Source organism: Cebus imitator, unplaced genomic scaffold (genome assembly GCF_001604975.1).
Source record: "Cebus imitator isolate Cc_AM_T3 unplaced genomic scaffold, Cebus_imitator-1.0 Scaffold345, whole genome shotgun sequence".
NCBI classification, from domain to species: domain Eukaryota; kingdom Metazoa; phylum Chordata; class Mammalia; order Primates; family Cebidae; genus Cebus; species Cebus imitator.
Window position 1 is genome coordinate 1,327,615 of NW_016107660.1, and position 14,839 is coordinate 1,342,453.

Below are 14,839 nucleotides of genomic sequence, written 5' to 3' on the forward strand. Positions count from 1 at the left end.
TATTTTTAGTAGAGACGGGGTTTCACCATGTTGACCAGGATGGTCTCGAGCTCTTGACCTCGTGATCCACCCGCCTCGGCCTCCCAAAGTGCTGGGATTACAGGCGTGAGCCACCGCGTCCGGCCCTAACAAGAACTTTTATAGGTTTTCCACATCATTACATGAAGAACAGTCTTATTTTTACAGGTGCATATCTCACTCTATGGACATACATTTATTTAAGCCATCCCCAGCTGATGGATACTTAGGTTATTTTCAGTCTTTTGCCTTTCAAGCAATACTCTTGTAAATAACATCAGTTCATAGCTAAGCAGTCTTTCTGTGCAACAAATTTCCAGAAGTTTATTTGCTGAGTCAATGCAGATGTGTGAATTTGAAATTCCGATAGATATTAACTAACTTCCTGCATAAGGGTTCATGTAGGTTTGTATGCTACATGCATGAATCATCAGACCTGTTTCCTCACAGTTTTGTTAAACAGTATGTTATAAAAACAATAATTGTCCAGTTCAGCTATTTAAGGAAAAGTAACTCAGAAGAGTTGATTTTTTTAAGTAATAAAAAAAATTCTTTAAGACAGCTTACCTGTAGATTTTCTACCTTGAATATACAACACAGAGAGTGTAATAAAAAGCTGTCCTCTGAAATCACTCTTGTTGCAGTTAAGAGATTTGCTGTTAGGAAAGGAAGCAGGACGCATTAGCTTAGCTGCAGAAAGTGTTTACTGTTGTTTGCATCCAATAGTACTGAATATTAAATGCATTTAATAAAGAGATCTTCCAGACAGACTTTGTGTGGGCAACAAGGCCGTTTTATTTCTCGCTTGGGTTCAAGTGGGCACAATCCAAGAAAGGACAGGTGAAGGGGGTAAGGTGGGAATTGGATTTATAGGTTGGGGTAGTTTTTTGGGGGTTGGGGGTATTGCAGAGTAAGATCAGTTACCGTGGTGAGGGTAGGGGCAAGGAGTATACATGACCACAAGTTCAGTTACAATGGTGAGTGGGGGTGAGGCAGAAGAGCAGTTAAGATGGCAGGATGGGTGAGAGGTATTCACAGTATCATAAGAATAGTTAAGATGGCAGGGCTGGGTGAGGGGCTTGTCTGGGGAAGCTCCACTGGGCAATCAGGGACAATGGCTAACGCAGGCAGTGGGAACTGGGAATCATTCAGCCGAGGCAGGCAGGACTTCAGACTTCCAGGCTCCAGGCTTGCATATGGAGACCTGACATCTCCCAAACAATAATCTCTTTTATGTTTAAGCTGACCAAGTTGAAACTCCTCAATAAACTGGACTTTTCAAATCTTGGCTCTTGCACTTTCAACTGTTGACCTTAGGCAAGTTACTTAAACTCTTTTTGCCCTATCATCTTCACAATGAGGATTCCCAAGAGAAGATGTATAAAGCTCATAGAACAATGTCTGAACACATAAGTGTTCAGTTCATATCAACTATTGTCATCATATAATTTGCACATGTCACAGTCATCTTTAATGAGCCTAAGGATGTGTGGTAGTGAGATTGCCAGGGAGTATAATCTCAAACACATTTGAAGATATGGAGTGTGAAGAAGGAGAAGTAGGTAACATAAGGAATAAGAGGATGTTTGATCTGTCCACTGCATTCAAATTCAAATTAAAAAAAATCTATGTTGGCCAAACCAAATAATCCTGCATGCAAATTCTGTCTTGGAGATTGCAATATCAAAAATAATTTCAATATTCCATTTAGCTTTACCATTCCATGCTGACCGAAATAGTCATTTTAGCCAACAATGCCAGCATTCAACCTGGACTTCACCACTTAGTCAGCTTCGACTCCCTTCTCCTTTGCTGCCTCTTTATTTGATCATTCTTATATTCTGTTCATACCACCATTCAGTGAGTCCTTAGCCCTCTTTCCAACATAACTTCTGAATGCTCCATGTCTCTGCCCACTTCCCCGCCTGTATTAGTCAACTATTGCTGCAAACCTAGAGTTTTACAACAATAAAGGTACAATTTTCTTGCTCTCCAGTTTGAGGGTCAACCAGGGAGGATCTGCTTCAGTTTGTAGTTGGCTGGGCTTTGGGATTTGAATCACAATGCAATTTACATTACATGTCTCTCATTCTTCCTGGACCAGCAAAAGTCAGGAGCACAAGATGTTAGACAGAAAAATGCAATGTCTCTGATGGTCTGATATGGTTTGGATTTACATCCTTGCCCAAATCATGTAAAATTATAATTCCTATGGTTGGAGAAGGGGACTGGTGGGAGGTAATTATATCCTGGGGGCATATTTCCCCCTTGCCATTCTCATGATAGTGAGTTCTCATGAGTTCTGATGTTTTAAAAGTGTGTGTCACTTCCCACTTCACTCTGTCTCTCTGCTGCTGCCATGTGAAGAAGGTGCTTGTTTCCCCTTCACCTTTTGCCATGACTGTAAGTTTAATGAGGCCTCCCAGTCAGGCTTCCTGTTAAGCTTGCAGAACTGCGAGTCAATTAAACCTTTTTTTCTCCATAAATAACCCAGTCGCCAGTAGTTCTTTATAGCACTGTGAGGATGAACTAATACAGAAAGTTGGTACCAGAAGAGTGGGGCATTGTTACAAATCTACCTGAAAATATGGAAGTGACTTTGGAACTGGGTAACAAGCAGAGGTTGGAATAGCTTAAACAGAGGGCTCAGAAGAAAACAGGAGAATGTGGGAAAGTTTCAAACTTCCTAGAGACTTGCTACATGGCTTTGGCAAAAAATGCTGACAGTGATATGGACAATGAAGTCTAGGCTGAGGTGGTCTCAGATGGAGATGAGGAACTTACTGGGAATTGGAATAAAGGTGACCCTTGCTATGTTTTAGCAAAGAGACTAGTGGCATTTTGCCCCTGCCCTAGAGATCTGTGGAACTTTGAACTTGAGAGAGATAGTTTAGCATATCCAGCAGAAGAAATTTCTAAGCAACAAAACATTCAAGATGTAACCTGTTTCTTAAATTGTGCACCTTTATTAACCTGGCTGTTTCTTAAATTGTACACCTTTATATGTGTGAACAAAGATATGATCTGAAACTAAAACTTACATTTAAAGGGAAGCAGAGCATAAATGTTTGGCAAGTTTGCAGCCCAGCCACGAGGTAGAAAACAATAACACATCTCCTGGGAAGAAATTCAAGCCTGCTGCAAAAATTTGCATAAATAAAGAGAAGCCCAATGTTAGTAGCCAAAAGAATGCGGGAAATGTCTCCAGGCTATGCAGAGATCCATCACAGCCCCAGGGTCTAGTAGGAAAAAAAAACGGTTCTGTGGGCCAGGCCCAGGGCACAGCTGCTCTGTGCAGCTTCAGGATATGGTTCCCTGTGTCCTAGCCACTCCTGCTCCAGCTGTGGCTAAGAGGGGCAAAGGAACAGCTTCAGGAGGTACAAGCCCCAAGTCTTAGCAGTTTCCACATGGTGTTTGGCCTGCACAGAACAGAAAACAAGAGTTGAGGTTTGGGAATCTCCACCTAGATTTTGGAGGATGTATGGAAACACCTGGATGTCAAGGCAGAAGTTTGTTGCGATGGTGGAGCCCTCATGGAGAACCTCTACTAGTGCAGTGTGGGTGGGAAATGTGGGGTTAGAGCCTCCACACAGAGTCCCTACTGGGGCACTGCCTAGTGGAGCTGTGAGAAGAGGGCCATAGTCCTTCAGACTCCAGAATGATAGATCTGACAGCTTGGACTGTGCACCTAGAAAAGCCACAGGCACTCAAAGCTAGCCCATGAAAGCAGACAAAGGAGCTGCAGAGCTGCAGAAGTGGAGTTGCCTAAGGCCTTGTGAGCTCACCTCTGGCATCAGCATGCCCTGGATGTGAGACATAGAGTCAAAGGAGATCATTTTGGAGCTTTAAGATTTAATGAATTCCCTACTGGGTTTTGAATGGCATGGGGCCTGTGGGCCCTTCATTTTGGCCAATTTCTCCCATTTGGAATGTAAGCATCCACCCAATGCCTTTGCTCCCATTGTATCTTGGAAGTAACTAACTTGTTTTTATTGTACAAGCTTATAGGTGGGAGGAACTTACCTTGTCTCAGATGAGACTTTGGACTGTGGACTTTTGAATTAACACTGAAATGAGTTAAGACTGGGGGACAGTTGAGAAGAGATAACTGTATTTTGCAATGTGAGAAGAACATAAAATTTGGAAGGGGCCAGGTGTAGAATGGTATGGTTAGAATTTGGGTCCCCACCCAAATCTCATGTCAAATTGTAATTCCAAATGTTGGAGGAAGGACCTGGTGGAAAGTGATTGCATCATGGGAGCAGATTTTCCCCTTGCTGTATTCATGACAGTGGGTGAGTTTTCATGAAATCTAATGGTTAAAAAGTGTGTGGCACTTCCTCCTGCACTCTCTAGTTCTCCTGTTGCCATGGGATGTAGGTGTTTGCCTCTCCTTCTTCCATGACTGTAAGTTTCCTGAGGCCTCCCTGTCATGCTTCCTGTTAGTCCTGTGGAACTGTGAGTCAATTAAATCTCTTTTCTTCATAAATTACCCAGTCTCAGATAGTTCTTCATTTCAATGTGAGAACAAACTAATACAAGGTCTTAGCCTGAAACTGGCACACTGTGACTTCTACCTATATTTCACTGGTCAAATCAAATCACATGGCCAATTCCAACATCAGTGGGGCTAGGAAACTTACTCTATTGATTTTAGAGGAAGGTATTACAAAACTATTCCAAACAAAAGTTGGCAAAAGTTGCAAATATATAATTTGAATGAAGGGAGGACATGAATAATTGTGAACAAATGAATCAATATACCACAGTATATTCTTTTGATCATAATTGTTGCTGTCCTTTCCACATGGAAAACACACTTAGCTCCTCCCCAAGACATCAACCACAAGGGTGGAGAGATGTGGAGTAGATCTAAGCCCAAACATAACTCAGAGTCAACCCTAACTCAGGTGATCTGCAACCTGAAATAGTCACTTGGCTAAGCCAGCCTAAATCAGCAGAACTACAAGTATGAAATAAGTGTTTTGTGTTATAAGACACTGAGTTTGTTGTATTATCTGACTAAGACAATACATTTTCTCATATTTGTTTCTATATCCTTGACATGACTTTACCACTTCTTAATTTTCTTAAATCCTTTGCTATGTCTCAGATTGATCCAAATCTTCTTTCAGTGCCTGTTTCTTTATCTCATCTTCAATAATAATGATAGAGGCAATGTCACTCATTTAGTGCTTTCAGCATTGATCCTCTAAATGTTTTTTGGAAAACTTATTATTCACTCATCTTTACACAAAGATTTTTGAATACCTACTGTGTGCCAGAAGCAATAACAGGAACTTGAAAAACAATAATGAAAAGAGAATCTATCCTCAAGGAGTCTAGAGTTTAATAGGCATAAACAAGAAACAATTAAGAAGGGACATAAATGCTCTAATTTACAAATTATTAACCTTAGCTCTTTAATTAAATTTGAAGCTAGGGTAAAGAGTTATAGGCAAAGATTATTTTATTCTTTTTTAAAAATTTATTTTTTTAATTTATGCATTATAGATGTATATAATTTCAGAGGACATGTGATAATTTGATACATTCATATAATTTGTAAAGATCAAACTAATGTACTTTTGATATCTATCACATTAAATATTTGTCTTATCTTTATGCTAAAAATGTTCAAATTATTCTCTTCTAGCTATTTTAAAATGTATGATAGATTATTGAAAACTATGGTCACCCTATTAATCTATCTAACATTAGGTCTTATTTATTCTATCAAACTGTATATTTGATACCCATTAATAAACTTCTCTTCATACACTCCTCCCCTGTACACTTCCCTGCCTCTCATTCTTTTTTGATTCTTTTGTAGTACCAAGCACAATGATTTGTCTAGAATAAATGTTCAACAAAGAGTTGACTTGTTTTGTTGTTACATGACATCACAATCCAATGGCCTTTGTGCTATGTCTAGCAACTGAGTATTTAGTCCATTATTCCCAATAAACATTTTACATAGTGTGCCAGGCATTGTGCAAGGCCCAAGTATTCCTGGTTATCAAGCAGAACATAGTCTGGCTAAGACAGGCATGTAATTATGACAGCACTTACTGTACTATATTAAGATACATGAGAGTACTATGGGACGAGAGAAGGGTATCCAACTTCATTTGGGGAAGCAACTTTATAACTTCACAATTATAATTGCAACTTTAAAAACATGTAGAAATTTTCCAGGCAGAAAAAAAATGGGAACGACTACTCGAGGTCACAAGAACATCATACATAAAGGTACAGAGTCATGTAAAAGCAGATCAGATTGAAGATTAGCAAAGCATTAAATATGGATAGAATTTAGGTTGGTTGAGAGTTGGGTGACGAGGGATGAAGCTGCAGCTGAATTGAGAGGAGCCTTGTATGAAGGCTAGAGGAGCTGATGAACTGAGGAGATAAAGAAACAAGTGGGATTTTTAAGCATGGATGAATAGTAATTGGATATTTTATTTGAGGGTGACAATCTTATGACAGTGTGAAGGTTGGAATAAGAAAAAATAATTTGATTATAGAAAGATCGGTTAGGAACAGTTGAAATAATTCAAGTCTAAAATGATAAAGGCCTGGCTATGATGGGCCTAGCTATGGTAAGGGCTGGACTGGAAGGACATTTTTGCAGTAGAGATTTTAGGACCTGCTAAGTCAGGAAGTCAGGGGTTGGAAAATGTACAGGAGATGAAGATAAAGCAAGTCTGCACTCTGTCTAAGCTGGGAGCTGATGGGAGTGGTGACCTAAAATAGGAGAATAGGTAGGTTCTACCTGCAAAAGACAGGGCTCTGGACTTGAGTCTTGTCTGTTCTACCCAATGCTCTGTCATCCTGAGTGAGATACATCACTTTTTGAAACACAGTTACACCATCTATAAAATGGAAATATCTACTTCATGGGATTGTTTTGAAATTAAATAGAAGTAAAAGATAAAAATGTCTAGCTTACTTCCCGACCCACAGAAGCTACTTGATAAATATATTTTGAATAAAGAGAACAGAGAAATAGAAGGAATAGCAGAGACTGGAGTTTAAATCTAGCTGGTTATATAATGTTGAGTGTGTTACCTAAATTTCTTGACACTCTGTTTCTTCATTTGTGAAATAGTGAAAATTTGACCTGCCTCATTGGGTTGTTGGGAAGATTAAACCTGAATCCATATGCAGATCCTGATGTACACCGACAGATGGTAGGCACTCAATAAATTTGTATTGAATAAAAGTATGAATTAATTCAACTGAGCTTAGTAATCTTGTTTAAAGAAGCAGAAAATATATACATCCCCTTTAATAAATATTACATACACATTCATACAACTACTCATAAAAGAGGATGTTAAATCTCTTTAAATGGTAAGTTTCCATTATTTGGAAAGCCAATTTACTTAGAAAACATTATTCAAAATGGCATGCTTTGCTAATCTAATTGTATTGCATGAAAAACAAAGTCAAGTATACAACTAAATCTTCCTGCAGAGTATAGTGACCTGCGTAACTTTTACCCCAAAGCAGTGGTACACAGACTGAAAAAACTTGGGAACCATGATTTTTAAAAAAGCCAAGTGCTACTAGCATTGATTGTTTAATTATGTGTGTGTCTTTAATTTGTTGATGATACTATTCCTGCTTGAATAAGTGCACTTTCTTTCCTATATTGTGGCTATTGTAGATACTGCCAGTGCAACTCACTCCTGTCTACTCTACATCCTTTTAGTAATTGAGTTAATCTGTATCCACTCTCCATCATTCCCCCCACCACCCTACTTTTACGAACATGGCCTCCCAGCTACAGACTACATTTACCAGCATCCCTTGAAGCTAAGTATGTTCATGTGATGAGATTCTGGGCAACGGAAGGGGAGTGGGATTTGTATGTCACTTCCTTGAAGACACCTGTCCTGAACTCTTTCTCCAGCAGCACCAAGGAGTATGACATTCAGGAAATGGCAATGCGGCAGTAAGGAAGGAATCTGTGCCCTTTAATGACCTAGAGGAGTAGATCCACTTCGCCACCTGGACCGGCCATGTGAGACATACACTTCTATCTATGTAAGCCAGTACATTTGTGGGTTTCTTTGTAAAAGCATCTCAACCTCTATCCATGGAATGCAAGGTTGTGCCTTATTTTTCAAGAAAAACAGAATTGTTTTAATGGTAAACTTTGCCTTTAGGATTTCTAGGACAGATGGATTTTTAAATGACACAGTCTAATGTGTCAGACTGAAATTCCCAAATACTCATTATCGCACCAAGGTTATTAGCAAGGGTCTTTCTCGAGGGTCTTTCTATCATCTTTCATTTGATATTAGTATTTTGATTTTGAATGGTGAGTTCTTATGTGCCAACCGGGTTGATTTTCATTATGATTGCCTTTTGTAATGAAGTAGCAGTTTTTCCATTTCTTTTACCAACCTTGCCAGTGAATGCTTTTTGAGTAATACAAAGACTGTTTGAGTTGCCTTATCTCTGTTATTGGACTTAACCATAAATTAGATTTTTTAAAATGGAGGGTCTCAGAAGAGAATAAAAATAAGAAATTGTCTAAAAAATAAGAAATGGTTCATCAATTTTTAACTTTGAAATAATAGTGTCGATTTTGTATACCACAATCACCAATTTCCATTTGAACATTTGTTTTGACTAACAGGCAGTACAGGAAATAGAATTTTATTATATTGTATTGCCACTTTTGGCAATTGGGGAAAAAATAGGATTCAAGATTCTAGTTCTATGTATCTTTAGTAATAGTATACCCTACATCAGTACTTTTATTGCTAATGTCGTAAGTCGCTATGAGATTGTTTAGATGTCAAAAATAAAGTCAATAAAAAGATACGTAACATAAAAGAACAAGAATACCAGATGATGGTGGAATACGGCATAATATAGACAGAACATATCAAAGTTATCATACATGACCACTTACACAACTTAATCATAGATAGAACTGTCCTGGAAAAGCTGGTCTGGAAAATAACTACACTGCTAATATTTCAGTCACCATAATTCTCAAATTCCGAGAAGCCAAATCAGTTTCTTCCCCTGGCCTTCCCAGTAACCACTGACAGCTGTTGTAGTGGAAAGAACTCCTGGCTATGACTCAGGAAACTTTATTGCTAGTCCTAGCTTTACCAATTACTAAGCATGAATTCAGACAGGTCATGTAACCTCTGTGCAGAGTGATTACGAACTTCAGAATAAGATAATCTATGGGAAGTATTTTGGAAAATAAGATTAAGATAATCTATGGAAAGTATTTCAGGAACTAAAAAGTTTTATGCAAGTGTGTGTGTGTGTGTGTGTGTGTGTGTGTGTGCACGCGCGCGCATGCAAAAAACCTCACACTGTTAATATAAAGCCAGGTATATATTTATATTTGCTTATATATGAAAATATATACATTAAATATATATACATAGGAACACAAATATACACACACATACATGACCACATGTATGTGTGTGTATAAAAACACATTACCTAAATTAAAAACTTTTAGTCCTTAGGACTTATGCCCTGGTTGCTTATAAACTGACCGGAGGCAGCAGTTATAGATTAACATGCAGTGCAAAAGTGAGTTGAGAAGCTCCAAAACAAAACAGTCTATGTAGATGACATTTAAGGAGTAAGTACTTTTTAGTGGAGCCCTCCTGGTCTTTGTTGATGGCGAAAAGCCAAGCATAAAGAGACTTTTATAGTGATAAAATAACAGGTTACTAATAACATATTTGTTACCTGTTAACTCCCACCTTCTCCTTCCCAAATAAAATCAAGAATCTTGACGATGACCTATATCTCACCATATGGTTTCATCCATATCCCATTCCTCTGTCTCCCCTTCCCTGGGCAATAAAGTTAATAATCTAGCTCCAGTAGAGTTTTCAGGAAGTATGATCCGGGTGGTAAGTTCCCATACTGGAATAAAAGGCACACATTGTACTTATACCCTAACGTCGGCAGGACTGTTACAAGCAACATTTTATTGACTTTTTTTTTTCCTCAGTGATAATCGTTAATCAAGACATTAAGGCACAAGAAGACAGTCATGAGAATAAGCTGTTTTTCCTTTACTGAGGTTCCAATAATTTTCCCTCCTAAAACAATTTCAAGCAAGCTATATTTAAAAAAATACATGCAAGTAAATTAGGAATTAATTTCTTGGTGGGATGGAGAGTAATACATATACATTTGATTCATCAGCTCAGATAATAGCATTCTATTCTTACAATATCTCTCAATTTCCTTTGACCTTTATTTTAAAACAAACAAATGGAAAGCATTGCATTTTATGGCCTTAGTTCTCAATTTGAACACCAAATATATTAGACTATATTTTTACTGGACAGTTTAGTATTGATAAACTATATTCATACTAACACAACCGTCTATCTCAAATTAAAACTTGCAATCACTAGATTTACATTTGTACTGGTAAAGAATAGCATTTAAGAGATTTGCTTCTCCCCTTTCTCTTTCTAAAATGATAATATAAAATGCGTTAAAAGAAATCTCTGCACAGATAGCTTGGAAATAAAGAACAAGAGCTGATCACTGAATACCATTCCCACACATTGTTCTAATGCTGTGGTTGGCCTCATCACTCAACCACAGCAGCACTCCAGGAGCCCATGCATCTCCAGGCATTATACAATGCTTACAACTGAGACATAGGTCTTTCAGAAGCTGAAATTTATTCTTTTCCAGACTAACATCTCTGCTTTCTAACCTTTACAAGAAAATAGCTCCTAGAGAAGAATGTATTTAATGTTTCCCACCTTAGAACCATAATGTGCCTTTCTTCCAAGGAAAACCTCCAAAAGCAGTGTCTCATTTGGTATTATACATTATACTCACCAAATAGGCTGCAAAGAACACCGGCCCTGTTTTACAAATGGAGGTCTCAGTGCCATGAGTCCCAGCCTCTCCCCATGCAGACGGAGCAAGAGGAGGCAGTGGACCCGCACTGAAAGCCACATATTTCACTCATTTCTTAAATGTGCATTTGTGAGCTCACATGTCAATACTCCTTAAGCACATGTAAACAAATAAAATACATTGGGAATGCTGGTCCTTGCGATAAGAATTTAACATGTTTAATAGAGCAACTGCAACGGGACAAATTGTAAGCAAGTAAACACCATCTCATTGACCCCAGACTTACCTGACCTCTCTTGTCCTCTGGGAGTTGTAAATACCCACCGAGGTTGATGGAAGTCTGCAAGAACAGGCCGTGGAGACAGAAGCCCCAAACCTTAGTCTTTATATGCTCCTCTTCCTCTGTTCAGACATCTCCCTTCCCTCTGATTGGCTTGTGGCTCTTTCCCACTGCTCCTTGACTTTGAAATCTTCTCTGATCAGTAGCTCTCAGGGTTAATCTCTCCAACTTCCCTCAAGCTTCTACGCACATCCTGGGCATGCAGATATATTTCCAGTGGCCCAGAGTGACAATCTGTGGGAGATAGCTTCTTCCAACTCCTTTTCCTGGGGACTAGTTTCTCCCTTGCACAGCTTGTCTTGGCTCTTCTAGCAGGCTAAGGGAGGTAATCTATTCTCTTTACCTGCAAGTTGTAAATCATAATGTGGTTCTGTTTTAGAGGGGTGGTCTGCATGACTGGCATACTAACTGCCAGAAATAAACCTCGGATTCCACATTTGAACCTCTATCTCATCTTCTAAGTGAAGTACTACGAAAAAATTATGATTTCTATTATTGCCTTTTCTCTTTGGCACTTTCCTACCTAGATTAGCAATGTTTTCCTTTCTGAATCTGATTTTTTTCCTTTATTCTTTTGTGTCTTGTATAGTTTTCTTTAACACCCACTAAGGGCTGTTTTTCTGAAAAAAAAAAATCTTTTATTCTTCTTTTCCCACACCATATAGGTTCATATTACAGAATGAGTTTGTATGATTTCTGAGTAATAACTAGAATAATTTTTTCATTTCATCTTCACTTATTGAGTTCACAAATGAATGCTTAGGCTAGATTCTGTCATAAAAGGCAAAGGGAGTTTCCAAGTTCCTTTCTTTGTGCGAAATTTTATTTATCTATTATTGTGTAAAAGCAAGAGAGGAGGTTAGGAATTCTTCAGCTATGTATAGACTTAGCTGTTACAGGATTATTGAAGAGGCAGATATCCAATATGCCATTTTTGAATGTCACCATGACCATTTCTGATCACCAGAATGTGATAGTATTATTACTTAACATGTAATTGAGTTTTACAGCCTTGGTCTATACACAGAGATGGCAAGAACATCTTTTTAAAATCATGTTTAATTGAGCTTAACTGATTTCTGCCTAACAGATAAATATCAGCTTTCCCTGAAGTTCTTCATTTACGTGAAATTCAATTAGTGATGAGATTTAACATTTTTAGCAATAAATTCATAACATCCTAAGTGTAATCCCTTGAAATCTTAAAACAGACTAACTCATCCCTCCTGCCCAATTTCTCTAGATGGAGACACAGTGAATGTCCTCTCAGAATTCTCAAACATTGAGTTATTTTTGAGTCAGAACATTTCCACTGGTTGCCCGTGGGTAGAAATGCAGTATTATCACATTACCTTTGAAATCCCTTCAGACTGTGACCCACATTCTCAGCAAGGCAACTATATATGGACACCTTCTTCTCCATCAACTTTTTTAAATGTTTAAATGATATCTTCCTGGGAGTATCTGGTCACTTTGCAAGGTCTCCATCCATTGAATTGGGTACCTGTGATACATGTCTATAAATTGGATGGATATTTGGTCAATTTAGAAGTGCCAAGAACTTTATTAATATATCCCCAAATATTTCAGTTGTAAAGTTCACAATATTGTCCTAGAGAATTACATTTATCAGTATTTCTTGTATTTTTTTCTTCTCACTCCATACCCCAGTTATACATACATATATGTGTTTATAAATTTATAGTTAAAAACATATTTTCCATCTATCTCTCTAACTCACAATTCAGGCTTTGATGAAAGAAATACTTCACTTAAATACAAGGTCTTAATATTCACTATAGCTCTCTGTGGATACAGATCTTGGTGTGCTATCTTTCATAATAATATTTTTCACATGGTCTGTCTGAAAAAAATCTGAAGAAGTCACTGTCTCATGGTCTTGTCCTATCCTCTCTAGATGTACAATCAGTCTTCAGAAATGGGCTTAGCTAACAAAAACTTCAAATGTTTTGTCTACCCCAAGGTACCTTCATTTTAATCAAGAATAAAACTTAATACATTTCTAAATGGCAGATTTCCAGATACCCTTGATGCGGGTAGGGATACCCTTGATGGGGGTAGGGATACCCTTGATAGGGGTGGGAAAAATGGGGTGGAAATATTGCCAGTGCTCTGAAGGGAACAAACTCAAAGAGGCAACAGAGCTTGCAACTTTAATGACTGTAATTGTTCCAATGAGTAATAGTACTCTTGTTTATTTTTTCTAATATTTACCCTACAAGGTGAGTATTGTTCACAAATAAGGAAGTTGAAGCTCCCAGTTATGTGACTTGCTCAGGGTGACAGGGCAGAGAAGTGGCAGAGCCAGGTCTGTCAATGCCCACATCTACCCACCTGTCTCTGTACAAAGATCCTGTCAGAAAGTGTTGAGGAAAGGATAAGTGAGAGCTAAAAGTTTCCAAGTTATCAGCTACAAGTAACGTGGGATTTTTATAGGAAAAGACGTTTGGACTGGAAAATATATCTGGAGAACCTAAAAACTCCCCTCTGAACATTTTCCTAAAATCTGAAAAAGTAGATGGGCTTAAAGTCAGAAAGCAGTGGGTCAAAGTCTGCTACTGCCTCTTATACTGGCTCTACCTTGAGTAAAACTACATAGTGCTTTGTATCCACATTCTCCCATTAAATAAAAGAATATAATAATATTCACTTCACATGGCTACTATGAGGATTAAATGAAATAACTTATATGAAAGTCTCAAGATAAGTGTTCTGTTTATAGTATAAACTCATAAATGTTCTTTACCTCTCCTTTTATCCATTGTTATAATTGATTTACAAGACTTTATTTTATTGAGACAGGGTCTCTCTCCCTTAGGCTGGAGTCCAGTGGCACAATCACGGCGCGCTGTAACCTCAAACTCCTGGGCTCAAGCCTTAGCCTTAGCCTCCCAAGTAGCTGGTACTACAGGCATGCACCACCATGCCCTGCTAATTAAAAAAAAAATTGTAGAGCTGCTATCTCACTTTGCCACCCAGGCAGGTCTCACACTCATGGCCTTAAGAGATACTCCTATTTCTGCCTCCCAAAGTACTGGGATTTCAGGTGTTAGCCACCGCTCTCAGCCTGCAACCTTTAAATAGCTACAAAGGAAGAGTCTTTTCAGGTCTATAACTGCATATACATAAATGAGTGCTAGATAACAGCTGTACTACGTTGGTTAAAAGCATTAATTCTAAATCATAACTGCTGGTTCAGATCCTGGCTCTTCTCTTTACAAATTTTGTAATCTTGACCCACTGGCTCAACACTACTATAGGTCAATATCCTCAGGGAAAATACTGGCACTTACTTTGTGAGATTTTCTGAAATTCAGTGTAATTTATTAATAAAAGTAAAGTGCTTAGTATAATAGCCAGAACTCAGTAAGTGCTCCATAAATGCTAGCTAGCTGTTATTACTAACCAGGCACATAATAGATTTAGAAGACTCATTCTCAACAGGGTTGATTTTGCTCCCAGGGGACATCAAGCAATATCTAGAGACAGTTTTGGTTGTTACAACTTGGTAGGAAGCTGCTCCTGCCATCTAGATCATAGAGGTCAGAGATGCTGCTAAACATTCTAAAATATACAAGACAG